The 27,492-nt window shown below is 49.1% G+C and overlaps 1 protein-coding gene across 18 annotated transcripts in view; it reads left to right on the forward strand.

Moving 5' to 3' along the window:
- The first annotated feature begins 414 nt into the window (after window positions 1-414).
- Window positions 415-27,492, forward strand: part of mef2cb (myocyte enhancer factor 2cb) — a 62,884-nt gene continuing 35,806 nt past the window's right edge. For 9 of the 18 annotated variants that reach the window (XM_055512035.1, XM_055512039.1, XM_055512037.1 and 6 more), the window contains exon 1: window positions 416-641. The gene's annotated coding sequence lies outside the window, so the exon portion shown is untranslated. Of the gene's footprint in view, window positions 642-9,348; window positions 9,620-27,492 lie in introns of those variants that run through there. The other 9 variants (XM_055512040.1, XM_055512038.1, XM_055512041.1 and 6 more) reach the window with 3 other exon arrangements.

Below are 27,492 nucleotides of genomic sequence, written 5' to 3' on the forward strand. Positions count from 1 at the left end.
TTCGTTTAGGCACGTCTTCGGGATTCGGCCCATTTAACGCGGGACGGTATCGCTGCAGTGAAATGACTCCAGAAGGTTATAGATACATGTGTGTGTGCTGGGACTCCACCAGTTGCTCCGAAGGAGAACGAGCCGATGTGGTGGGAATAATGGCGCCGGGAAGAGTTCAGCTGTAGATGTGTGAATGTGGGGGAGCCTTTCTTTTGCCACTGTGAGGATGGCAGCATTCTTAAGGGGAGGGGGGGGGGGGGGTCAGGGCATATATGCCCCCTGCTGGCAAAGGTCTGATGTGTGTGTTGTGTACATGCTCATGGTGTCACTGATCTCGTACGAGGCTAAATTTACCCCGGAGTGGCAGTGGCAGGTGGACCGGGCCGGGACAGGGGGGTAGGACTGGAAAGAACCAGACCCGGGCTCAGTTCAGACAGCGACTGAGGGCAAACACACAACCCAAATTGGGGGTTTCTATTCAAAGCCAGCTGGTCTGGCTTTATCACATGCAGGACATTTATTTTAGGCAGTTTGTTGGTAAATTCGTTCCGTTTTCCTTTTTTCCCCGCATTTGAAGCCTTTTCGACTGAGCTGGTCCTCAGCTGGAGCTGCGGGGTGTAACTTCCCGGGGAAGCAGAGCCTCGGCACGGGTGAGTTCTCCCTTCCTCCTCTCCCCCTCTGGACCTCGGTGGAAAATTTTTCGAGCCGCGCTCGGCACGGCGGGTCACGGCAAGCCTCGCGGACGAAACCATCATCCTGATCAGTCAAACAACTCCCAGCAAAACACAATTTATTTTGAAGTGCCTAATTGTTTCATCACAGCCGTGGCTGATTTGACTGAAAAACGCCTTTGTCACAGAGCCAAATACAGAAAAAGACTTTCCTAGTATGAGGCCAAAACATGCACTTAATTGGAGTTTATCTCGAGTCGCTCCTGCGTTTTCCTGCGGAGAGACTAAAGGAGGAGTCGGGTCCCAGCTGTTGCCCATCACCTCTCTGAGCTGATGGGGACGAGTCGATTGAGGCTCCTGGAGCTGTGGGTGTCGACGTGTTTATATCTGCAACGGTTTAAGTCGCTTAAGTGGAACTTTTTATATTGTGCTGGTTCTAATGCTTCACAGTCAGTTTAGGTTACTGCTACTTTTAAGGGTAATTGCTTAGAACGTCTCGCTGCACAATCTGCTTTAGGACCCGCTCGTTCCCTCAAGGTAGCTGCCTAGGTGGCAAACACACACTTCAGGAGCAGTGTGCGTCACACAGTTGCGTGTTTAAGGGAGACACATGGGGCGAGGTTTTAGAACAAAGGAAGAACTTTTGTCATGTCGGAGAACAGATTCTTTTGTTTGATTTCACTGTTGAATTTGTTTGTAATTAAAATAATCGATAATTGAATTTCCCCGACAGTGTCAGAGCAAAGGTCACGTAACAACAATGAATCAGAGGAATTGAACAGAAAGTAAAATTCTTCAGACGAGGCCCGAGGATCGAGCCGGTTCACAGGAACCGCGGGTCCTGGTTTACTGGCTCCTCTGGCCCGGTTTCCCGGCTTTGATGGTCGGCAGAGTGGAGGAAACGGCTGTTTTGTTTCCCGGTGGGGTTGCTGGCGCTCGCGCACGGCCGCCGCTCTGCCTTTGAAACTCACCTCATCCTGTCATTTCACCTCATCTCACTTTGCCATTAGTTTCATTGTTGCTGCTCTTTTGTGCCTTATGAATAGTGGGAATGTTTGTGTTCACTGGTTAAAGTCTGAAACGAGAATACAGATCAAATCCAATTGTACTCAACCCGACATATTCACGGATGTGATGTCATTTATGATCCCAAGTCTAAACTTTGCCGAAATGTATTAAATAGCAAATGAAAATTTCAGGTTTTCTAGTTTGTTTGCTTTACATCATCCATCACAGCTCTTTATACTACAATTTACAAGATCAGTATAATGTGGATTTAATTTTAAAAACAAATCATTGAACTAACACATTGTACCGGCTTACAGTAAAGGCGTAGTCATTTTGTTTTCATTTCTATTCCCTTCTATCATCTTTATTATTCAGCGCTGGCTGATTTCCAGCAGCAGTCGAGCCTCCTGAACGTAAATTCCCCTTATGCCCCCCCCCCTGAGCGCCGTCGAGGCCAGAAAACAGTACGACACAGCGCCGGGGCCCAAATCTACACAACACCAACGCTGGCATGAGGCAGCTCTTTTGATCTGCAGCTAATCTCAGTTGCCTGCCTCCCCTCTGATCATGTCTGAATAAGAATGAGCTGGGGGGGGGGGGTGCGATCCTGGAGGCACAAAGAGCTTTAGACGATGCCGCTCGTCTGCCAAGCGCCGCCGTGCAGCGCGGGCGCCGCACGCCAGTGGTCGCCGGGCCTCCGCATCGCACATCAGAGCCGGGAAGCCCTGCATTACACAGACGCTATGTTCCGCTCCGCTCGCTTTTCCTCACAGCGCGATGCTATCAGCCGCTTGTTGAGAACGTGGGAGAAGTTGCACAGGCGTGCTGAGTGATCTTTAATTGTCAAGGAAATTGAGTGGGGTCAGTAGCTGCAGGAGGGGCTCTGCTGCGCTGCAGCTACAAAAGGAATGGATGCGGTGGTAACTGCAGGCTTCTGTGCCGAGATGAATATGAATATAGGAGATGCTGCACAGGTTAGGCCCCTGTTAGTAAGAGGAATAAACACACAGTGGTAAAATAATAGCTTTGTGTCAACCTACGTGTGTTAGCCACATCCCCATCTGAAATCATTCACATCACACAGGAATAAAAATGCTGCTGCACAGACAGAGTGGGATAAGCTTTAATATGTTCCCCATACGTCCTTTCACTGAGGTGGTCATTACCAATCTTAGAGTGGTTCATTGCTTCTCTACGTCACTGCCATGAGTTCGGTACAAAGGAATATCCTGCCTGCTTATATGCAGGAGCATGCAAATACTGACCTTTCTATAGCATCCATGATGTAGTACCACTATCTTATGTAAACTCCAGTAAAACTCCCATTCCCATTTCATTTTGCAGTATTTGTGTTAAAGTGTAAATTATGATGTCATATTTATAAATAGAAAAAAATTCATGTTTTGCTTTAAAGCAAACTGAGCTATTTAGCAGGTAAGGCCCACTGTGTGTGAGCTACACTCTCATTAGGGGCTGAGCAACCCCACGGGTCTGATCATAGTGCTTTTCATTTTCACTAGATCTGCTGCTTATGTTCTGGGAATAATATTAGATCAGGTTAAAAGAAACCTGTTCACAGCATCATGTCCAACCCACACTTAACACAAATCTAATTCACCTTTGATGAAAGAACCTGGGTCATGTGCATTTACACATATCTTTGAAGAAACCATGGATTTGGCTAATTTGTGTTTCCTGGTCTTACTTAAACCTCCACATGTTGATCATTGAACTTACTCACATTTCTCCGCTCCGTCTGCAGCGGGCACCCCGTGAACAGGGACAAGACCACGTAGCACTGGCATCTCCAATTTGCGGGCACAATTAGAGAAAGGGCAGCGAGAACAATGCAATAACTGTGTCAGTGTAGGAGCAGTTCACAGGGAATTACGCTCCAGCCATTCAAAAGGAGGGAAAATCATTAGCAGGAAGTGCTTTTCTCCCCCCCCACTGCCCCCCTGTTCACATGAAGCAATCTAACAGAGACAAAGAGAACTTTGAGCCTGTGATATACAGACGGAATGTGCAGGAATTACACTTGCCACGGCGCAGAGGAGACGCACGGAGAGGAGGAAGGCAGAGCGAGGTGCCAGTATCAGGGATTAGAATAACAAGGAAGTAAATTAAAATAAAGAGAAGTAAAATGTTTGGATGTGGGATAATGGTGCCTCATATTAAATTTCCAAAAGATGGGCTCAGCTTAAATGGGGGTGATTCACTCAAAGAAAAATGGCATTATGCTATTCATCAAATCTAAATAATAGAGTTTAGAGAATACTAGTGAATGCCTCCAGTGAAATCACGTAATAAACCAGTTAGTCCTGTGCTGAGGAGGACGCAGAGCTCCCCTGCAGGCAGCACATTTAATTACACAGAACGCAGCCCTATGGGCTCCATAAGGAGCGAGTGGCAGGCGACGGGACCTGCAACGCATGCGTCCATGACAGACACGATATTAAGCGTTATGAGTGTAAACCCAGGAAGCGGCAGTGACAGTTTAATCACTTTAATTAACGTGCAGCGATAAGGCCTGAGCGCGTGCAACCAACAGCTGCTCGCCTAAATCTCCACATGTTATTTGTGTCATGAAAGTAATTTATTTTCCTTCATTAGGTTAAACGGCCACTTCTCTTTGGTCTGACATGCAGAGGTTTGATGAGTTTGTCTTTGGCTGTTGTTAGACCGATATTTTGGCCTCGGGACCGCGAGGCCCCGTGATGTAACCGGAGCGCCGGGTGGAACAAAGGCAGAGCTCGTTGTTCGGCTCGTGTCTCATCCATAATGCATGAAAGGTGTACGGACGGAATGTTGGTTAAACACGACGGGCGCAAGTCACCAGCGCCGGCGTTCGACGCCTCCTCACCACGCACACACACACACACACACACACACGCACACGCACACACACACACACACACACACACACACACACACGCACGCACACACACACGCACACACACACACACACACACACACACACACACACACACACACACACACACACACACACACACACACACACACACCACCCCCCGTACGTAGCCGTTGGGCACAGGGCTGTTTTGTGCGGCCTGATCCGACGAAGGGATGCCGTGACCCTGGACCGTGAGGTCAAGGACGGGTTTGATGGTACACTGACTGACACGCTGGGTCGACGCAGTTACTGGTCAAAACACGCAGAGAGCTACGCTCTGGATGCTTTCACTGAAAAGTGACTCACACCATTATGGAAACCTGTAATGATGAGCGGAGCGTCTCCTTTTGAACTGTGTGATTTCATCCCCGGAAAACCACAGGTATCACAGCTTCATGTTTAGAAAATATTCGGGATCAGTTGACGTCCAAGTCACATTTCATGGTTCTACCTTGGGTTTTGGAAACTGGAAAACGCCTGCTTTGACGGACTCCAGCACAATTCTCCAGGTTTTACGGTACACATACATCAAAATATGATGTGTTTAAACACAGCATATGTTTTGTAAAAGCAGGCAATGCTAAATGTTTGTGTGTGTGTGCGTGTGTGTGTGCGTGTGTGGTCGCCAGTCAAAAACGCTTTGAACGCACCGCGCTGCTGCTTTCTTTCGGTGGTGAGATTATCAAGGTAATATTGCCTGCGAGCTAAATTTAGAAAGGGAAACGACACCTTTATATTACAAAAGCTCATTTGAGTGTACAAATAAATACTTCGCCTGAATCGAGGATTTCTTTGTTTTATATATTTTGTAATATGAGGACATGTGATTTCAGTTAATTAAAAGTGATTCTCTCACCTTTGCTCACATAATTATACTGTACAATGATACAATTCCTGCCACTATAATTACTGATGATATTACCCTCTGAATTTCATTATAAACCTTATTAATAAGGAGCTTTGAATCATGGAATATAACACTGGCGGACTGGCACAGCGCAGGACGGCAGAGGAACGACTCTCGTCTCACCTGCAGAGAGTTGGAGGGTTTCCAGCGCGGCTCTGTTTTTGCCTGACGTCCAGGCGGATCCGGTGCCGCGCAGCGATTGACGACGATTGATTGTACGATGCTGATGGTAAACACGCATGGGCTTTATTTTGTAACATGATTTATTAGCCCTTAAACCGTGAATGTGAACCATCTGGGATCTGCTGCCTCACATTGTGTTCATTTGCTCTGTTTTGCAAGTGGCTACCACCATTTTCTCTCTGCGTCTTAATTTTATAGATTTTTCCGCGTTGCCAATCGCAACAATTAAGACCGCGATCTATAAATATCCCTTCAAACACAAACGCATGGGTGCAGCTGTGGCAAGAGAAGCACACCCTCCAACACCTACACACACACGCACACGCACGCATGCATGCACGCACACACGCACGCACGCACGCACACACACACACACACACACACACACAGGAAGTCAGATCTATAGCTCTCCAGCTGAGGCTGCGAGGTAAATTGGCCCGTAGGTCTTTCTGCTCCTGCTGTGAAGAGTTTGGTTGTAACGTCACGTCAGTCTGCACGTCAGAAAATCAAATGCCTCTGATTTCTGGGAGCAAACGCAGGGGGGACGAGTGAAACGCCAAACGGACCCAGACCCCTCCTCAGACGGATCCAGCGTGCGACGAACGCTCCGTGCGCCTCTCAGTCGCTGGCTAATTCTCGGGAGCAGTGAGGCTGAGTGCCTGACAGCATCATCGGCGGTGACAGGCAGATTGTGTTTTCACGTGAGCGTGATCGACAACAGATTGCACCGAGCCCGGGCTCTTCCTGTTTGCCCTAGAAATGTGTTTGTGTTTATCTTTTGCTTGAGAGAGGCATTCCTTTCTTTTTCCCTCCGTACAAAAAAAACACTGATATTCAGACGAGCGTGTGTGTGTGTGTGTGTGTGTGTGTGTGTGTGTGCGCGTGTGTGTGTGTGTGAGTGTGTGTGTGTGTGTGTGAGACACATGCTGTGAAGTGACTGCCAGGAGAAGCTTAAGAAACAATCCAAGCTAGATCAATATCAGCAAACCGCACTTATGTGTTTGACTTAACATCCAGTTACGGCTTCCTCTTTTCTCTTTTTATGCTCAGCTGATGTAAAACCTCACAAAATTGCACTTACCCAAAAGCCTGAAGCCTGTGTGTGTGTGTGTGTGTGTGTGTGTGTGTGTGTTTGTGTGTGTGTGTGTGTGTGCGTGTGGCATATTTGAAATTACATAATTGTTTTGGCAAACTGTTGATTTCCCTCCACCAGGATTTGATGAGACTTCAACCCACACTTGAACAAACACACGCGCGCACAAATACACCACTCAAACCGTGCGCTGCCAACGGGTACGGACGAGGACGAGAGACTCGTGAGGCAGACGGGACGCCGGCGGTGACGTATACTTCTGCTGGTGTCAACGCAGGCGCCGCGACGCACCTTGCGACTAATTCGCGCGTCTCCGCGCGGCCGCCGTGTCCCAGTCGTGCCTCGAACGCATCACGTGCCGCGTCCCGAACAACACGACGCTGTGTAATTATGAAGCCGCTTCCGCCATTTTTAGACCTAGTCACAGATCTGAACTCGACAGTCTCGGGGGGAAATGTACAGGGAGTCGTCTGTGCTCTGCATTAAACGTGTGAGCACGTATATATGAGGCTTCACGATGAGTTTATCTGCAGACGAGTCAGTGGTTTATGAATATTCACGAGGCAGCGTTTGCCTCGTTTAAAGTTTTTCCCCCACTCGCATACAGTATATTCAAACCAGCTCCCCTCGTTTACTCCTCTGTATTTCGCGCAGGCATTTATAAACGACACATAAATCCTAACATGGCTTTTCCCACGTACGCGGAGACAATTACCATTTTACCATCAACTTCCCTCTCTTCCCCTCCTCCCGCTCGCTGACGTTCCCTCTCCTCCCAAAGCAGAGACAACCTCAAGCGGCGCGAGAGCGCTGAAAGGGCCTCGCCGCGGAATCGCTGACAGACGCGGCGGAACGTGGGGGCACGCGCGGCGGCGGCGGCGGGAGACGCGCGGCGGCGGCATGATCACACAGGCACCCATAGGTGTCCGCGCGTCAGCGCCACATCTGACGCCGTTGCCAGTGGCGCTCGCTAAGAAGCCTGAAAGCAGCAAACGGTGCCTGTTAGGTGTGTCAAAAGTGAGCTCCTCGTCGTGTACGAGCGCCCGTGGCTGCGAGGCTCCGCCGCATCGATCATCACGGAGGCCCGGGGGCAGAGGACGCGCTATTGGAGATTAAAAGGTCAGGCCGTGTTCGGGCGGCGTCCCGAGTCATCGGACACCGGCGGCTTCGGTTACGGCCTGTAACGTCCGCCGTCGAGCAGATTAGCCGGCCTGATTTATTTATGAACTGATTTCCTACCTTGACTGGACGACTGGCTGTGCAGGTGAACTTCAAAGGAGGGAAGAGATGAGTGAGCGGCGGCAAAGCTGAGGCCATAAAGCATGAAATGTAACGGCTCATGTTGGGACATTTGATAAAGAAATGGCCTCTGTTACCAGGCGTGAATCTTCCATCTGAGGAACTACCACTAGTGAGGCCTGTTGTGCTAAATTACAACAGGCTTCATTGAAGGCAGCCGTTAAAAAGAAAAAAAAAACTTTAAACTGATACAGAAGCCACATAATAGGAATATAATAGAAGTGTGGTATTACAAGGCCTATCTGGGATCCATCTGCACAGAAAGCCTGTCTGCGTCTTATCTGAAGTGGCAAACTTGCTGTTCTAATTGTTATCTTCACACTAATAGAGTGGATGTTTAAATCATTTGGGCGGATGGATAACGGCTTGGTTATTCCCCCATGCTCAGAGTCTGAGTCGGGCTTATCTGTGGGAGATAGCCGGGTCCTGGAGAGTGATTGGCGGCAAGCGGGAGCTGGGAAGTGTTCAGTGAGTCCAAAGGGAGAAGTGAATGATGGCAATTATTTGACAGTTGGTGCCTTTTTTTAAAATCTACGTATAAGAAGTATGTTATCGTTGTGGGTGTTTTAATAATGAGTCTAATCTCAGATTAAGAGAAAATTGTGTTCTTGAGCAGAGAGGCTGGAGTTTTCAGAGTTCAGTGTTGCTCGAACTTCCTGAAACAAGTGAATTTGTTTAAGGAAATCGATGTGACGTGCGTGAAAGACAGCCGCAAACTGGACGTGCTGCTCGAAAAGCAACTTTCGCGGCCCTCGCCTCGACGCCGTCCGCTGCTTCGTCAGTCAAAGCGCACAGTCCCCATCATCTTCCTCTAGTGGTCCTCTCTGAGCAGTTAATTGTGCGTCCACTCTACCGGGGCTGGCGCGATAATAAAGCATTAAGAGCCGTGCCATTAAAGCGGAGTTGGGAAATGTGAGACCGCCCCCTTTTAGGAGTAAAAAAAAAAAGACAGAGAAAAAAATCGATTATTTCTCCTCGTACTGGGAGAGGAGAGGGTTTAGGGAAAGACTCGGTCGGGATTGCGGGAAGGAGCAGAACGAGGCTTCTCAACGTCAACCGCCGCACGTCCAGCCGACACCACCTTCCGCCGCCGCCGCCGCCGCTTCGTCGCTCCGGCGGGTCCCTCTCCGCTCACCGGCACCGCGCAGAGACCGGGCGACGCTTCCCCGACGCTTCCTGAGCAGACACTGTCCGATAAGCGAGAGAGAGAGAGAGAGAGAGACTAGAAGAGTGACAGAGAGGGCAGAGGAGAGGAGAGAGCGAGAGGAGAGAGGAGGGGGCGAGAGAGGGCGAGCGAGAGAGAGAGAGAGAGAGAGAGAAAGAGAGAGAGAGAGAGAGTAGTTTCTCTGACATTATAGAGACTCCTACCACGCACCGTAGGTTACTTTTTTCCTCCCGGCGACGTCCTCAGCTAAATTGCGCTCCTGGATTTTAAGTGCGTCTCGCCACCAAGCAGCGGCTCCAGCCTTCCCGTCAGTCGGCCGGACCCAGCGACCGGCGGAGCGTCTGTTGTGTCTTTCACTTCAGCCCGGCGAGATTTCACGCGAATTAAAGTAAGTACGGCGCACGCACCACTTGTCACTCACTCGCTGCGAACATCCACAAAAACGCGCTGTCGGCACACGAGCTTCATTTGCAGCCTTCCACGCGCGAACTTCGGGGTCTCCGTAGACGCGCGCCGCGTCCTCGACAAAGTACAGTAACTGCGCCTATTGATTAGTTGTGACCCCGATCGACTCGTGCCGGTGACAACTATGTCATGTAATTACAGGCTGACATCAAATAGCTGTTTATGGTCTATTAGTGGAGTCAAGGTCTGTCTCGTGTTTTAGCTCGTGTTACCGCCGCGTCGACCTTGTGCGGCTTTCTCGTGTTCACATGGAGGCGCACGGCGCCAGAGCCACGGCTGCTGAGCGGCGCGTGCTCCTCAACCGAAGATCAGGCTGCGAGCTCCAACTTTTCATCGCACACGGAAAGTTGCCTCGTAGCCTTAACTGCCAAGCTGTTACTGGGCTTGCAGTTAACATCTTACCTTATAAAAACTAATTTAAGGACAACTGAGGTAAAAGCGAAAACAACCCAGAAGTTTATATATTGCAGGCGAAACTGAAATACATACGCGTGAGATGGCCTGACTTTATAGATGGTTTCTTTGTCTTGCCTGTTAAAGTGAGGTGCAATCATAATCCTAACTGTCATATGTTAATAAACCTTTAATAAAGATACCTTTTATATAATAAGATTTTATAAATTCATAAGAGAAAACTAAAGAACTGAACAATCATTTTAAAATTAAAACACAGGAAATCCCAGGCCTGAAACAGTAATAATGCAGACTGGGGACGTATGATGATAACTGTAAATCGGTGTTTTACGGGAGCTTTGGCTTGTTCAGACAGAATCATTATTTATTCATGTAAAATTTCCTACTGCAATTGTTTAGACTTAATTTCAACACAGAGGATGTATTTATAGAGTGAGTTCAGCTCAGTCTCCTGTGGCTCAATTGAACCTGTTGCAGTGACAGAATTAACAATGACACTGCAATTAACCTGTGGCATCTTTAACAGGTTGCAACATTGAAAATATCAAATGTTTTGCACATAAAGTGTGGCTGCGTGACGCACTGACAACATGGACACGTTCACTTTATCACACTTGGTGATTACGAAACTCGTAAACGCAAATCTCATCTTTATTTCTGAAAGTTGGTTCTGACGCAAAAGTGTGTATTTATGGAATAAATAGTGCTTATTTTGAAAGTTTAAGAAATGCTATAATAATATAAATGAAGTTTCTTAAATCTAATGGAGCCAATGCAACATTTAAACAAAATCTATAAGAGCTTCTACATTTGAAATGCAGTTTATTAATGAAAGAAAATGTATTTTTAAATGGTAAGGTTTTTCACCAAACATGCATTAAATCTTTTATTGCTTTATGGCATTTTGCTGCTAATTTTAATTAGGAGAAAATATGCTACTTTAAAATGTTTCTAACATTTTGGTACCAATTTTTATCCAATTACCAAGTGACCTGTGTTCTCTATGTTATCAATTTTTAAAATAAGCCATGCTGGTTTTTACAACTCATTAGTAAAATATTAAAGACTATTATTTCGCACATGGCCTTTCAGCCTCGGCTCATTGTCAATGAAGTTGTTCTGTGTGGCCTGCCTGGCCTGTTGCTCCCCTGGGATTTAGCGTTAGGTTAATCCGCTCAGAGGAAGGTGAACGCTCGCATGTGGACCCACGATTACACACAGAGGACTCTGTCAGCCAAGCTCTGTAATCTCAGAGACCCTGCGCACACACACACACACACACACACACACACACACACACACACACACACACACACACACACACACACACACACACACACTGCATAGACAAAGGCATGGTCTTTCTCCTCTCTGTTCTGCACAGACACACACACACACACACACACACACACACACACACACACACACACACACACACACACACACACACACACACACACACACACACACACTGACACCCACACTATCTGGCCTGCACTGCTTTTGTTTCTCCTATTCTCCTAGGACCCCTCTCTTTTGACAAATCACTCGGGATTTTAGGTTGTGATTCAGAAAACCAACAGTGACAACATAGTCTTACCCTTCTCACTGAGAGGGATTAGAAGGTCCCGTGTGCCTGTGATTGGCCGGGGCATTGAGCTGATTGTCAGGACACTTGCTCCACACCAGAGGCTAAAGCTTTAGTTAAACGGAGGAAAGTGGCACATTGTGTGCCGTGGTCAGGCCTGTTAAACAAAAAAAAAACACTCGAATGGGCTGTCGCTTATATCTTTAATCCTCCGCGCCTCATACGTTTTAACCAGCAGGCTAGGACAAGCACGAGCAGAGCGGGAGTCTCTGCGTGCTGTGAAAAGCATGTCACCAAGACGGAGTAAAGTATACCACTGTTCTGCCTCAGAGCCTGGACATTTAACACCGTACAGAAGGCACGCTTCAAGGGTCCCCCCCCCTCCTGGAAAAGCAGATCTGTGAAAACGTTATTCCTAATGGAAACATAAGCAGCGTTTATGTCTAAGCAAATAATTTAATAGCCCTTCTCGCTACGCTTTAAAGTTTCTTTCACTAACAGTTTCAAATGTTTTGGAAGGGGCTTTGCAGAGTTTACCCAGTCAAACATCAGTCAAACACTCATTTGCAGATTGCAGGTTGGCAAGATCCTGCAATAGATATTGAGCGACTGTAATTGGACTTCATGCCCTTTGGCTCCAATGAGAGGGTAATATAAGTAGAGTCAATTGTAGAGAATCATATTTTGCTCAAATATAAGGAACATATGATATCTCACGCCAACAAGAGACTTGCCTTCATATCCTGCAAATATTGTGGTGTATTTTGGTTTCGGGTTCGTTCTAAATATTGCAAAAAATCCACACGGCTCAAGCTGCCTTTTTATGACATATTTGAAAGATCAGATTATGTGAAAGGTTTAGTCCATTTGCTTATAATAACCTCCGCCGTGCCCATTTACAAGCAGATGAAAATACTTAACTTTTGTGTTAAGTCAAAGGCTTGTACTGTGTTTACTGCACAGGGCAGGTGTTCCCTCTTCTGCTGAACGGGAGGATTTTTCTCCCTTTCGTACATTTTTCATAGGCGCAATTAAAAGCATCAGGCCCGGCCCCACCATGTGTTTATTTACTGGTTCTGAACGGATCTCCCTTTCATTGTCCCGGCCGCCGGGCGCCTTCGAAGCGTTTGTCTAAATGTCACGTTGCGCTGGCAGCTCGGCGTGGAGATCTTCACGAGGGCTGGAGCTGCTCATAAAAACCCTAATAATCCGAAGTGAAGCGCGGAGCTTCGAACGCTTCGTGGCGGATTGAGTGCATATATTTGAACGTGTCCTGGTTTTTGCATAATGATGCAAACTCTCCTTCTGTCTCTATCTAGTAATTAGCGGCGACGTTCGGCAACTTTCTGTGCATGCTGTAAGTGAACGGGGGTGTGTGGGGTTTGTTCACTGGGGTGTTAAAGATCACAGAGGAATATATCAGCCTTTGATGTTTAATTGTATTGTAAAACACACTTTAGAATATTTCTGCATAAAGTAGACTTCTGGCTGTGCTGTGCTTTGTGTTTGCTGTTTCTTTGTGTGTTTGTCAAAATGTGAGTGTCTGGGAGGTTTGTGCGTGCGTGTGTGCGTGCGCGTGTGTTGGAATGTTTGTGCTTCTGTGTTTTTTTGTCTCCGACTTTCGTGAGGTTGTTGCTGGTGTATATTCAAATGACAGTGCGCGTATGCCCCCCCCCCCCCTCTTATTGTCGCATCGAGGAGGGAGAGATTTGATGTCTGGAATGATGGAGCAGTCTGGAAAACAGTGTCAGTGTGAGGGCTGAAAAAGCAAAGAGACACACACACACACACACACGCACACACACACACACGGAGGCAAATGCAGGGAGAAACGTGCCGCTGTGACCAGATAGCCTCCGTTAAAGTCTGATGCGTTGATGATGTCATGCGGGCCTAGATGAACAGGATGTCCTGCCTTCTTCTTCCTGTTTCCTGCTTCCTGCCCCGGCCTGTTGGTCATTTTTTTTTTTTTGTGCAGAGGCTGCTGGCTGCTGGGTGGTCTGTGCTCAGCAATGCGCTGACCACACAATCGTATCGTCAGCTGCGGCCCACCTAAAGAGACGGCCCAGACACCTCACCGTGCTGGAGGCCGGCTCCCTGAAATATGTGGACAGGGAGAGAGTCTTGGGAGGCGAGAAGCCTGGAGGGAGGAGTGTAGGCAGCAGAGGACGCTGATAAGAGCAACAGAAACATTTAGAGAAGAACTGAGTTTTGAATTCTTTGTCTAAACACAGGACGGTTCAGCGCAGGCATCAGCACCGGCATCAGATGTTTACTGTTCTAATGACAGTTAATAATCTCATCTATATTATGTCGAATACTTTTATACTTTCCGATCAACAATTTTAAAACCGCGTAAAGTTGCTACTTATAAAACCTGCTGTGGACATTCGGATCCAAAATTAACTGGGAACCCTTTTTAGTGGGTTCATGGTTGGGTTTGAAGGAGAGGTGTTTGCTGTCCATGCGCACAAACCTGGCGACGGAGGCCACATTCCATGATACAACACAGTAACTGACCTGTGAACGGTGAGAAGCAGCTCGTGATCCAGGACCCCCCCCCCCCACACACACACACACACACACACACACTCACCCACCCACACACACCCCCTCCATCGCCCGCTTAACCATCTCCCTTTGGTGTGGCTCTCATTTGGACTACACCCAATGTAAAAAAGTGGGGTGTGGAGAAGGGGAGAGAGGGTGAGAAGAAGAAGAAGAAAAAAAAAAGAAAAAGGTAGAAATGTTTTCCAGTGGCTGTAATTTATCTTTGTCGCGGCTGCAACGGAGCCGAGTCATTCTGCAGCATCGTCTGGTGAGTCGCACAGAGGTGGCTCTGTGCCGCGGCCTCGCTCGCGCGCCCGCATCCATCTGAAGCCCACTGGTGCCGGCGCCGCCGCTCCCCGGCCGCGCCGCCGCGGAGCGCCGCCGCGGAGCGCCGCCGCCGCCGGGTATTTTTAGCAGTCCTTGCGCTCACGCCGGAGTCGGAGGAGTCGTATTCAGTCGGCGCGTTGTTGTAATAAAACCGCGCCGCGCGGCGTTTCCATCAACAGGCTGCGTGATTGATGTGCTTGTTTCGCGCGTGTCTTTTCTTCCTGCTCTAAGGAAGGTTATTACGGTATTAAACGCGGTGCTTGCTCTGCACCCGAGCGTCTCAGACATCTAGAGCAAAGTCTGTAACATCAGGAGGTTCGCTGTTCAACTCCGAGGGGATCGCGCCGTTGCAAATCCTGTTAACACCGTCTAAGTTGAGAAAACGCGCTATGAGGAGCCGCTCTCGGAGCGAAGCGGCTTCGCCAGGCGCTGCCCTGCCAAAGTCCACAGCCGCGTTCCTTTCCACCGTCATCTGGGCCGTTCCCACACCAAAAGGCCGGCGCTGAGCACTGGCGTTGCTCAACCGGCCAAAGGCACCAGGGGAAAAGCAGGACTAAGAAACACAGAGGTGGTGCAGTCACAGGCCCGAATATTAAAAAGAAAAGACGTGGATTGTGTTCAGGCTTCTCGGCTAAAGTGGATCTGAAATCAAACTTAATAACCCACAAGTAACCTGAGGGTGGAGAAAGTAACAATCCCCACTCACTTCCTTTCTCTCCTCCATTTTTATTTCTCTTCTTCAACATTTCTTTCGTTCCCGGCTCCTTGTGCCTCGTGATGTATGGCTTTTTCCTACAGTGGCTCTTCCAAAGTGCAGCCCGTGATGTCATTAATTGTATTCATACTTTATGGATGCTCTGTCTGGGAAAGAAAAAAAAAAAAAAAACGAGAGAAAGGGGTGAGGGACGATGTGAGGAGCGAGGGAGTGAGGTGGAGAGAGAGAGAGGAGAGGAGATGGTGTTGCGGAAGGAGATTTTCAGTGCAGTTGCATGTATAATGAATGAGGGGGCACTTTGTTTGAAACTCCAGCCCGGCGCTTCACTTCAAGGTTTGCTGGGCAGAGTGGGGCCTTGTGATCTCACACCAGCCACTCTCTTTATCCTGCCAATAGATGCTTTCACCTGGCACTGTGGTTCGACCCGGTGGAAAAACAAATAACCTTGTGTGTGTGTGTGTGTGTGTGTGTGTGTGTAAGAAAAACAGGGGGAGCGAGCGAGAGAGAGAGAGAGAGAGAGAGAGCGAGAGAGCACTGACAATGGAACAAGGGGCTGGGTGGAAAGGGTGAGAGAGGAAAGAGGTGAGTTTGTATAACAGCGGCAGTGCAATGACGCCCAGACGATACTGAGGAGAATACTGGCACCCGGCCCACACTCACTAAATAGTGCTCTCTACAGAAATAGCTCAGCCTTGATATTGACTTTTGTCTGCTCCGTGTGTGTGTGTGTGTGTGTGTGAAGGGGGGGGGAGCATCCTCAGTAGAAAGACATTGTCCTGCGAGGAGTTGGTGTCTCGTTAACGTTAGCATCTCTCACGCAGTGATCGGATCCTGCCGTTTTCATGCGCTCAGGCGTGTGAACGTCGGCCATTTCGGATCAAAAACCAGCCGGCCGTGGTATTTTTGGCCCCCGGTGCCGGACCCGCGGCTTTATAAATAGCCGAGGAAGTGAAGGGGATACCTGTGGTGGGTTCAGCCCCCTCCCCCGGCGTCACATCCCCCCCAGCGCCGGCCGGCAGGACGGGCTGTGAGAACATCAGCCTCTGGGGGGAAATAAAGTACTAAAGGGTGTACGCGTTGGGTAGCGGCCGCGTTGGCTCACTGTCACATTGAAGCGCCGAGATTTAAAAAAAAAACAAAAAAAACTACAAGTGAATTTCTTTTCTCCAACTCCGGCTGCGGGAGGAGTGTCACGATGGCAACGCGACGGAGTGTCTTCAGATTGAGAGCCGCGTTCCGTTTTTTTTTTTCCCGACACCTAGTCTCCGAGTGTAAGGTCATAGGGTGGTTTTCTCTCCTCCCCGCCATCTGTAAGCCGAGGTGTCTTGTTAATTTCATTTCTGCCTCTCAGACATATGCCATGTGAACAGCAGCGAGAGTGTTAACTTTCTCTCTTCTGCCTCGCCGCCGTACACTGTTTCCCTCACATTCTGCTCGCACTTTCTTGCGGGATGAAGTAGCGTCACGCTTTTGAGGGCAATGAGGATTTTGGAATGATGGAGCATTGGGGGGGGTGTGTGAACACAATATTGTTGCACTGTTAACGATATTAGGTTTGATAGTGGAATCTGCCTATTGCTGGTCGCCAGTGTAACAGTTGTGTATTTCCGGGTTCAGTAACGGGAGGGTCGCGACCCCTTCACTTCGCATCCGGCCTTCGCCCTGTGATGCTCCTCCGCCTCCATCGTCGTCATGTGCCACAGATGTTTACAGCGCAGGAAGCGGCTCGTGTGCGGCCTGCGGTTCTTCTTAAACAGGGAGCGCGATCCCGGCCCGGGGTTTTTTTGTTCAGCCTCTAAATGTAATCGTAATAGCGGCCACGTAATCATATTAAGAGTGGGAGGGAAAGAGGACAACTCTCTGAAAGCCCCCGCTGCCCTCGGCGGTGTCTCTGCACGGCCCGAGAAATTATTCTGTTTTTCGTCCCGTGTTTTTTTAACCCTCTTCCTCGGCGAGGGGAATTGCGCTGCCCGTTATTAATGCGCTTTTGACAGCTTAATTTGATAAGCGGGGCTACTTGTTAAAGCAGCCCTGGATTGTTCCCGCGGAAAGAACCGGCTTTTTTCCCGCACTTCAGAACGCTGCCACACAGTCTGCCGATGACCCAGTTCTGAAAGATGGTCAAAAACAAGGGAGGGCTGTGCGAAACCCGCAGGGAGGCAAAGGGAGAGGAGGCACGAGGGCAGCGGGACAGGCACAGAGAAAGGTACTATGAGCGAAACAGGCGCTGGTGGGAAGTTTTTTTTTTATGCTTCGTCTTGCCTCCTCCTCCTCCTCCTCACTCTTCCTCCCGCGTTGAACATCCTACCTTCTCCTCTTCGCCGTGGCGGAATCGGAAGCGAAGCGCCGGGGCCGATAACGGGGATTAGCTCCCACCGCTCGCCAGCCTCCCTCCGTTAAGTACACGTGTAATGAGTTGTTTATTTGGGATAATGCACACTAGGCGCAGCAGAAGCCCCGGAGCTGCCCCCGCCTCCCATCTCCCTCCCTCCCTCCCTCCGTCCCCCCCGTGCACAGAGGAAGCGCGTACATAAAGTAAGTGTGCAGGTACGAGCGGATACATACGTTCACACACTCGAAGCCTCCCACCCGCACGAATTCCCCACGCACCGCTGTGATGCAGGTCACTCGCTGTGCAGAGTCTCACAGTGGGAGAAAAAATGCATTTTGTGTGTGTGTGTGTGTGTGTGTGGGGGGGGGGGGGGGGGGGGGGTAACGTTCTCAGGCCTTCTTTGGGTCACAGGGCCAGGGGATTTTTCTCAGGGTGAAGAGAAGGGGAAGAAATTGAATGATATGAGAAAAAATGAAGGGAAGAAACCAAGAGAATGAAAAAGGATATGATGTGCCCACTAGTGTGTGTGTGTGTGTGTGTGTGTGTGTGTGTGTGTGTGTGTGTGTGTGTGTGTGTGTGTGTGTGTACATGAAGTGGAAAAAGCTGTTGCCTTGTGGAGGGGACGTGCTCTGCTATCATTAGCTGGGGGGAGGGTGGGGGAGATGTGTGTGTGTGTGTGTGTGTGTGGGGGGGGGGTGTAGTAGGAGGGGGCAGGCGAGGTTATGTGAACGGTGCAGCTGTGCTTGTAGCTGAGGGATTTGAGTGTGGTGGTGGTGATAGAGAGGGGGGGGGGGACTCCAGGCAGCCAGGTCCTTCACTGAACCACCAGCTCAGCAGCACGGAGGAGAGGAGAGGAGAACATTTCGACGAGCCTTGTGAACCAAACACAACTTGCTGCCCCCCTCCCTCGCCTTCACTCCTCCACTGCAGCCCTTTACTTCCCAAATAGGAAAAATAAATAAATAAGGATTGATGCTTGATGGCCAGGATAAGAGAGCCAGAGAAAGGAAGAGGAGGAAAAAAGCAACAGTCATGATTTATATATATATAATGTAGGGTGAGCTTTTCTCTGGGCCATTTGTGGTTTTAGTCATATACAAATAAGTTTATTTAAAGACAACAACATTAATAATAATAAACAGGCTCAATCTGTATTAGGAATACAACATTATTATATTGTAACTTTTCTGCCTTTTGTTTGGGGGATTTCCCCACGACTTGACGTATAATTCCAAAATCACTGAAATTTGTTTAAAGCTTCCTCCCCTCGCTTCTCGTATTTCTTCTTCTTCTTCTCGCTGAAAGACTCGAAGCCCACGTAGCGAAGGATGGCGCGGCACACGCAGACCCGAACTCGCTTGTCAGCCCGTGTGATCAGTCGCTGTAGAGAGACGAGGCAGAGGTGGCTGAGAGACGACAGAACACGGAGCGGCAGCGGCGCGCGCTGCTAATGCATTCAGCCTGCCACCGCATCCAGCAACAAGGCGAAATATCACACAACTCACTTCACAAGATGTTCCTACAACAACAACATCAACAATAACAGACACGTAAATGCGCGCGCGCGCGCGCCGTCGCGCACGGGGCGCACGCGCGCGCATGCATAAATAACCGCGCGCGGCACGTTAAAAAAAAAAACACCGCGAAGAACAGGAATTTGAAAGCAAACAAACAAGTCAGAATGTAATGTAAGCAGCTCGTCTGCGACAGAAAAATAAATGAAAAAGAGAAAAAAATAAATAAAAGCACCTTTGTTTCGTGAGAATGATCTAAATTGCAGTGGTGCGCCGTGCGTTTGAACTCTGCTGTGACCAAAAAAAAAAAAAAAAAAAAAGAAAAAGTTCAAGTTGTTGTGAACGACGTCAAGCGTAGTGGCGAGCGCCGGGCTAAAAATAGCGTGTGGTCAATCAGCAGTAGTTCTCTGGCAGGAGGGGTCATCTCTGTGTGATCCACCGGCCTTCACTGTAGCCACATATGGAGCAGGGGCACTCTGCCAAAGCCTGTAGCTTCACAGCAGTAATTTAATATTTGTTTGTCTCTATTATTTCGTCCGCTCCCTCTCTGCCTTCGCATGGGGGTTAAGTAACAGCGAGCTTTATCAGATTACTGGGTCTGAGGTCTCTTTCAAACCTCTCGTTGCCATCTTGATTTTGTGCAGCTGTGCAGACTCTTTAATCATACACTATCTTTTTTCACTCGCCCTCCCCTCCTCTCCTCCCTGCTTCTTGTCCTCCCTCCTCCCTTAACATATGTTAATTGGCTGCTTTCTGTGACAAATTACGAGCGCTCGCTTTGATGAGGTTGGGTTGTGATGGTGCTGGGAGTGGAATACAGTGGAACTGCCAGACCCTCGCCGGTTCCCCCTTAACCACTCCAAACAGCAGTGCGGCACCCGGCCGATGACTAATGAGAGGCTTGGACTGGGTCTGGCCCAGCTTTGGCCTTGGTGGGGCCACTCCCCTAAACAGAGGCTGATCTGTAGGTACCGAACGCCGCCACACGCCCTGCACACTCCATGCAACCTTTAGCCTCGCGCACGCATCCCACCGCTGGTCCCACTGCAGGAGCTGTGAGGCACAGACGAGGCCAAGCTGCGTCTGAACTGCAACTTTCAGCTGTAATTATTTATAAACAGTTTGTTTTATTTTATTTATGTCGTCATAAATAGACGACATAAATTGCAGAGGCTGAGCATATCATTTGTATCACCAGTTTACAGTGTGCGTGTGTGTGCGTGCGTGTGTGTGTGTGTGTGTGTGTGTGCGTGCGTGCGTGCGTGCGCGCGCGTGTGTGTGTGTGTGTGTGTGTGTGTGTGTGTGTGTGTGTGTGTGTGTGTGTGTGCGCGCGCGTGCCCGTGTGTCTGGAAACATTACTTAAGCAAACACGAACAGTGGAACAATCTTTGTTTAATGATGCACGGCATCAACAGGAAAACAATGCTCACCAGTAATCAGCACAATCAGTTTGTGGCAACCAAACCAAAAAAAAACAGAAGAGTGGGTCTGACATCATCCTAGTGGTGTTTTTTTATCTTTTTAAGTAGTAGTGTGGTTGGCTGTCAACTGCTCTATCATTTTTCATTCTGTCCCACTGCATCTTTTTCTCAGTGTCGCTCTCCTTCTCTGTCACAGACTCTCTCTCTCTCTCTCTCTCTCTCTCTCTCTCTCTCTCTCTCTCTCTCTCTCTCTCTCTCTCTCTCTCTATTCTACGATCTAGGTTACTCGGTTTCCTATCAGAGCACTGGGACCAGAGAAAGACGAAGAAGAAGGAAAAAAAAAATTACAGAAGGTCAAATCTATGAAGGACATCCTTGTTGAAACGTGCAACCTTCTACTTCTCTGCAGATTACCCACACGCTGTGCATAGACTCAAAGCAGGGCTGTGGCTCTCACTCCACCTCAGCAATTCTGCGGCCGTGACCCGTGAGTGTCGCAAGAGAGGCAGAGTCCTGTTTAGAAAGTATTTCAAGAATTAATTTGATCACTTCTACACCTGATGAGTGTTAAAACTGAACATTATAATTTATCCACGTCGAAGTGGAGAAGAGACAAGAGACGGTTGGTTTTCTGAAGGTTCCCTATTTGAGGTTTTGGCTTTTCACTTACAATCTTTTTAATTCGAATAACTGCTTCATTGTGGAAAGTAAAGTTGCTGATGAAGCGAGACTGGGTTAAATAGTAAATTCCACAACTTCCCCGTCCTGTAGATAAGTCAGTGACTGAGTTGCAACAACCAGTCAAAAAGAAACCATCTTTTATCACCCCTTTCCCATCAGCCAGTATGCAAAGCAGCTGGCGGTGCATAGGCGGCCACGCATTTCCATAGCCTCCAACCCGACAGACATGCACGGATGCAGCCGCACGCGCGCGAGCATGCGCCGGAGCCGGTGACGAAGTGAAGCCGGGGAAGAAAAAGGAAGTGCGCCAGCCACCTCATGGCTGCGTGAGGGCTAGCCACGTTAGCATTAGCCCGCGGGCCTTAATTGAAGCCAGGAGGGAGCATTTAATAATTGCTGTCAGAAGATCAAATTTAATTCTCTTCTCTTCACAGCCACCGCTGCTGTAGGGTAGAGTGAAACAAATTGTCATCAGAGATTTCTAAATGAACAAAGCTTTTAATTAGGGTGATTAGAATGCTGTGGCGAAGAGAAAGAGTAAGGGGTGGGGGGCGGTGTGATGAAATCATCAGCGGATCGTCTTAACCATGATGTTGATACAGTGAGGGGGGGCTGCGGGACTACTGGGGAGTTTTGTGTGTTTAAACGAGAGTAGCCAAAGCATCAACAAGCCTTTAGACTCAATTTTAAACCTTTGACATCGACACACACACACACACACACACACACACACACACACACACACACACACACACACACACACACACACACACACACACACCCCAGTGGAGAATGTTACTAACATCCTGAGACATTGTCATACTCGGCAGGGAACATAATTGGGTGAATATGTCAGCGCTTTGTGTTCTTACTGACATGACTGCCGGCGGTTCCTGTGGGGCCCGGGTACAATCATTTAAGAGTTTATACAGCAATTCCACAGCACCGGCTAACGGCTCATTAAATCCCAACCTCTTTTAATAATGCGAGCGGGCGCGTGAGCGGGGAGGGAGCCGATCCGCGCACCTGGACGTGCGACCGTCCCTCCGGTGACGAGCAGCCGGTCGCACCTGGGTCCGCGCGTGACCCGCGGCCCGGCTGCGTAAATGACTTGCGATGACTGGAAAGTGAGGGGAGGGAAGTGAAAGAAACTGCGAGAGTGTTGATAACGTGAAACTCGGTCGATGTTATTTTTATGTGCTCGGATGCGAGTATCTCCACGATCTGCACCACTTCCATATTTCGCCGTTCAGCCCCTCTTGTTTCTCGCCTCCTCTCTCATCCCACCTTGCACCAGGTCACCTTCACTGGCTTCCTCTCTTCTTCATCTTCTTTATTCCTCTGCGCCCGGCGTCTGCTTGAAACCAGCCGCCGCTCCTCTTTACCATCATGCCACGGAAAGACTGAGCGCTAGCTGGTGATTCACTCCAGCCTTTCCGGGGCCTCTCCAGCTCGTGGCTCGCCTTTTGCTTCTGCTTTTCTCTTCTCTTCTGCTTTTTTCTCTGATACCACATTTTCCCAGCTTGGCACCGGGGCACACGTGTGGCAAGTTTGTTTTTGTGCTCCTCTAATTTTATTTGTGCGCTGCTCAGGGCTCCGGGCCGCAGTGAATGCCCAGTATAAAAGCTGCCGACTACGGGCGGGCGATGGCTTTTTGACCAGCTTTCACGTGCGCCCTGTTGCTCGACTACCTCTGGCCGAGCAGCTGCGGCTCAACAGCCCTTGGCCTCCTTTCAGAGAGGGAGGTTGACGCATGGTGTCAAGTCATTTTGTCCTTGGGCCAGTCAGCCATAGGCGATGGAAAGACGCCTCTCGCCTGTCTCTGTGCCGCCGCTGACGGATGGCTACCTGTCTCCGTCGCTGCTCCTGCGGCCCAAGGCCCCTGTTTGCCGGTGCTGAGTGAGACGCGCAGCTGCCCAAACGAAAGGCGGCTCCGCGCCGCGTCTCTACCCGCTCATACCTGCGCAAATGATCTGTTCGTGAAGGGAAATTGTATAACAAATATTTTCTGAGTACATAACTTGATCGAAGCGTGAGGACATAAATAGTATTTCTATTTTTTTTTTGAGAGGGGACTCAGAACAGTTCAATAAACGGCTGAAATCCACAGTATGTAATAGCTCACATAGATGTACAGCCCAGTAAATGACATGTTCTCTAATTGCTGCTTCGACAGAAAGCTGTTACGGCTGAAGGTGCTTCATGAGGTGAATTTGTCAAGTAAGGCAAACAATTACACTTTTAGAAGCGCTTATATTGTGATAATAATGCATGTGTCTCCGCGAGGAAATAGACTTCTCCTCGCGCAGACGTTTCAAATTTCAATCTCAAGGTGAGGGTTGAGGCGTTTCATACGCAGAAAACATATTGTTTCTTGTTTATTTGCATTTGGCATCTGCCGTCGTAGATAAAAGGGAAGAGTGGTGATTGGGCTCTGAATCCCACTCCATGCTTTGTTAACAGAGTGATTTGGGGAAGGAAGCACCTTTAGCACCTTTGATTGTCTCTGCCTGCTGATGTCACATCCTTCCGCTCAGCACCGTGTGTGTGTGTGTGTGTGTGTGTGTGTGTGTGTGTGTGTGTGTGTGTGTGTGTGTGTGTGTGTGTGTGTGTGTGTGTGCGTGTGTGTGTGTTTCCTGTCTTTCTGTCCTCCAGGACCCTTGGGCATAACTGTAGGATTGAAGGATAAGAGAGGAAACAGTGCTGACGGAGTCTCATTAGTTTAAAAATCAATTAGGCTTAAAGTTGAGCTGTAAAGTTTTAAGTTGAGGAATCGCTTGAACCGGGGCTGCTGAGGCGCGGGGGGAGCTCATCGCGCTGGGCTCGAGCTGCTACTTATGACAATATACTTTGTTCCATGATGTCAGTCACGCCTGCGACGGCTTGACAGAGTGGCTAAAACCCGTGCCAACCACAGGCTATTGGCTCACTTTCCTCCTCATCAATAGACAGGTGTCTCAGTTCTAAGGCACGCGGAGATTGAAAATAGAATACATGCAAAACCGCCGTTGCCTCGCTAATGATCCGACTAAACCGTGAGCTAATCGGCACAGACAGGTGAAGACACGTCCTCCGACACGCACACACTGCAGCCGCTCACATTCAAGTTCAGCTCGAGCGCTCAGTGGAAGAAAAAAAGAAAAAAAAAAGGAATGAACACATTATAAGATGATCCACCACTATCAGTCTAATCCCCAGATGTACATGTTGCTAATCTCTTTAGCTGCTAACATGTTAAATTAGCCCCAATATCTACTGGGATTCAGAGCCATAGAGGCCCACCTACGCATGGGCTACCGCCCAGGTTTAGGTCACTCTTCTCCCCTAGCACTCGAAAAAGATACAGCCATTAGTGTGGGGCGAGTGGGGGCGGTGGGGGTTGAGGGAAGTGGCAGTGATAGCCATTCGTCACCCTGCCTATCTCGCTCTGACAGATGGGGAGTGTGGCATGCCACATAGAGGAGTCACTGCCTGTAATGACATTAGAGGCACAATGAGACCTGATACACATTTTTCTGTTCGCATCCTGCCTGGCCATCGACTGGCTCCTCCGCCTGATCCTTCGCCTTCTCTCGTTTCTGCCGCCGCGACTCCATCCATCCTTGGAGGAGATAAAGTGCGGCGGCGTTCGCTTGTTTCTGAATCAAACGCGCAACCGCATGTTTACTGGCGCGTAGCTGCAGCGACGCAAAGACGGGAAAAAATAAATAAAAAAAAAAGGAAAACCTCCAGAAAATCTACACATCTTAAAAAAAAAGAAGAAGAAATGTTCTCCAGGAAAAGAAATCTTCTGCATGACAGAAATGTTCAAGTAGAAATTGAACACTGTGCGTGTGTACTGACGTTAGGATTGTGTTTGGAAAACTATATTAAAGCACTTTTTTCCTCTTCCTCTGCAAGGAAATGGGAGTTTATTTAAAAAGAGAGAGCGTTTATTTAATGTACGATACACCTCCTAAAAGGTTTACTTACTGCAGTGTAATATGTTATTTCAAATCCTCCCAACTACACCTCCTTGGAGGATAGAGGATACTGGTGTGTGTGTATATATTTATATATATACACTTCTATATATATAATTTTTTCTCTGTATTTCAGGACACATGCTATTACCAAATGTTTTGCAGATGTACTGTACCACGAGCAGAGGTGGGGTTTCTTTGGAAAAGCATCAACAATCCCGTCGTGATAAATCACCTCCCCCAATTTGCAACGAGGTGTAGAATTAGGATTTGAGAATACCGGCATCAGCAGAATTCTGCAAAGGCTCGCCGTTTACGCCGCGCGGGCTTCCTGTTTTAATGTTTATCCCCCCCCCCTTCTCGCAATTCTCCGAATGCAGAAATGATGTGATGGATGAACACGCGCAACTTTTGTTCTTGGAACTGTGCGCTTTGTGGCGCTTCGGAGTCGCGTCCTTTCTCCAGGCTCGCTAACAAATGTCAGCGGGCTGTCGTTCAACGTGATGAATTGCTCCACAACATGAGTCAAGGTAAAGTTCCGCTTTTAGTCGCCCCCCCTTGATTCATTGGTCATCTTCGCTATCTGTCCTCAATAACGAAAGCGCATTAACAAGCACCCTGCAGACTGTCTATTAGAATGTGAAAAAGCGCTGTGTGCTGTATATTAGTTTTTAGTGACTAAACACTTGGGAGTGAGGCGACCTAGAATCAAGCCTTGTGGTGCACCGAGTGTATATGTTCTCATCGTCCTCTCAGCTCCACTTCTGAGACACACACGCCGGGAGAGAGAGAGAGAGAGAGAGAGAGAGAGAGAGAATGCTCATTAGATCTATGTGCTGAATTGCTGCTCCCTCTCCATCTCTCCCATCCTCCCCTAGCCTTCATCTCTCTCGCTCCCTCTCTCTCTCTCCGTCCGTCTGCTTAACAGATGGGAGGGTCGTGGGTACAGCTCTTCCCCTCCCCCAGGAGAGGCCTGGTGCCTGTTCAAAAGATTCCTCTTTATGCTTCACTCCATTTCCCTCTTTTCTCTCCGTTTCTCGTTTTCTCTCTCTCTCTCTCTCTCTCTCCGCTCTGGGTCTTTTTCATTGTCACCTCTCCAACTTTAAAGCGCAGAAACTTGGGATACAGGGTATAAAACAAGCAGAGGAGCAGCCATTGTGTTTCTGTCTGCTGGGTGCCATCGCGCCCTCTGACCTTAGCGCTCGCTCGCTGTTGCCTCCTCGCAGTTATCGGGCTGGTGTGAGCACCGGCCTTCCATTAGTCAGACTCCACACACAGGATAAATAAACTTTTCCACTTGTGTGCCTTCCTCCTTTTCCATGGCTCCATCCCACTTTCCCAACACCACACGCTAGGATTAGCGAATCAGCTTCACGGTCTCATTTGTGACTTCCTTCCTTTGTCTCCTCTTTATTCTTCTTGCTGTCTTATCGCCCCGCGTAGGTGTCAGTGTCAGACCACCGTCCTCTGCAACTTGACCTCTAAGCCTCCGCCATGTCCTGCATTTCTTGTCATTTCACTATCTCGGCGTCACGGCCCTAAATGGGTGATTCAGTGGTAATCTGTTAAATGCACCGACGCTGTTCACCGCGGGGGAAGGAGGGGGGGGGGGGGTACGAGGCTGTTATCCAGGAGCTGCCTGGCAATGATGTGGGATGGGGGCGGGCGTGTGGAAGAAGTAGGGCTGGTGGCGGCAGAGGGGACGGAGGGAAGGGAACGTACGTGGTTGTGTGGGAGGAGGCAGCACAGGCGATGGTGCGAAGGGGATTTGGTGGTGGTGGTGGTGGTGGTGGTGGTGGTGGTGGTGTGGGGGTGAGGTAGGGAGGCACAGACACGGGGCTAAGCGGCAGCAGAGGCTCACCTCAGGGAGCGTTGGCTGGCGACGGGAGCCAAAAGCGGGGATTAAATGTTCAGGACACGGGCTTAGTCTTAGCGCTAACGTTACATAAGGCCTAAGGTGTTGCCCCGGTGGGTGCTCACATTGAGAGGTTCGGCCGTGGGCGGAACGTGGAGGCAGGGATCACCGAGGTAACGCCTCCTGGTTTGGAGCCTTGCCCGCGCTGGGTGGTGTTGAGCACAAAGACTGGGAGGGAGTGATGCTGTCAAGCCTGTGATTGAAGTATGGCGACTTGATTGATATCCTTGTCTGGCTGTCTTATGCCAAACGCCTTAGTATTGGCTCGTAATCCCAGTTTGTCTGACAACATCCTCCTTTGTTTTCTTCCAGAGGGCAGCTCTTTGTTTTTCTGTCTGTGGAAGGGTGTGTGTGCGCAAAGCAATGCTAAAACGTTT

This window comes from Betta splendens, chromosome 9 (genome assembly GCF_900634795.4).
Source record: "Betta splendens chromosome 9, fBetSpl5.4, whole genome shotgun sequence".
Classification (NCBI taxonomy): Eukaryota; Metazoa; Chordata; class Actinopteri; order Anabantiformes; family Osphronemidae; genus Betta; species Betta splendens.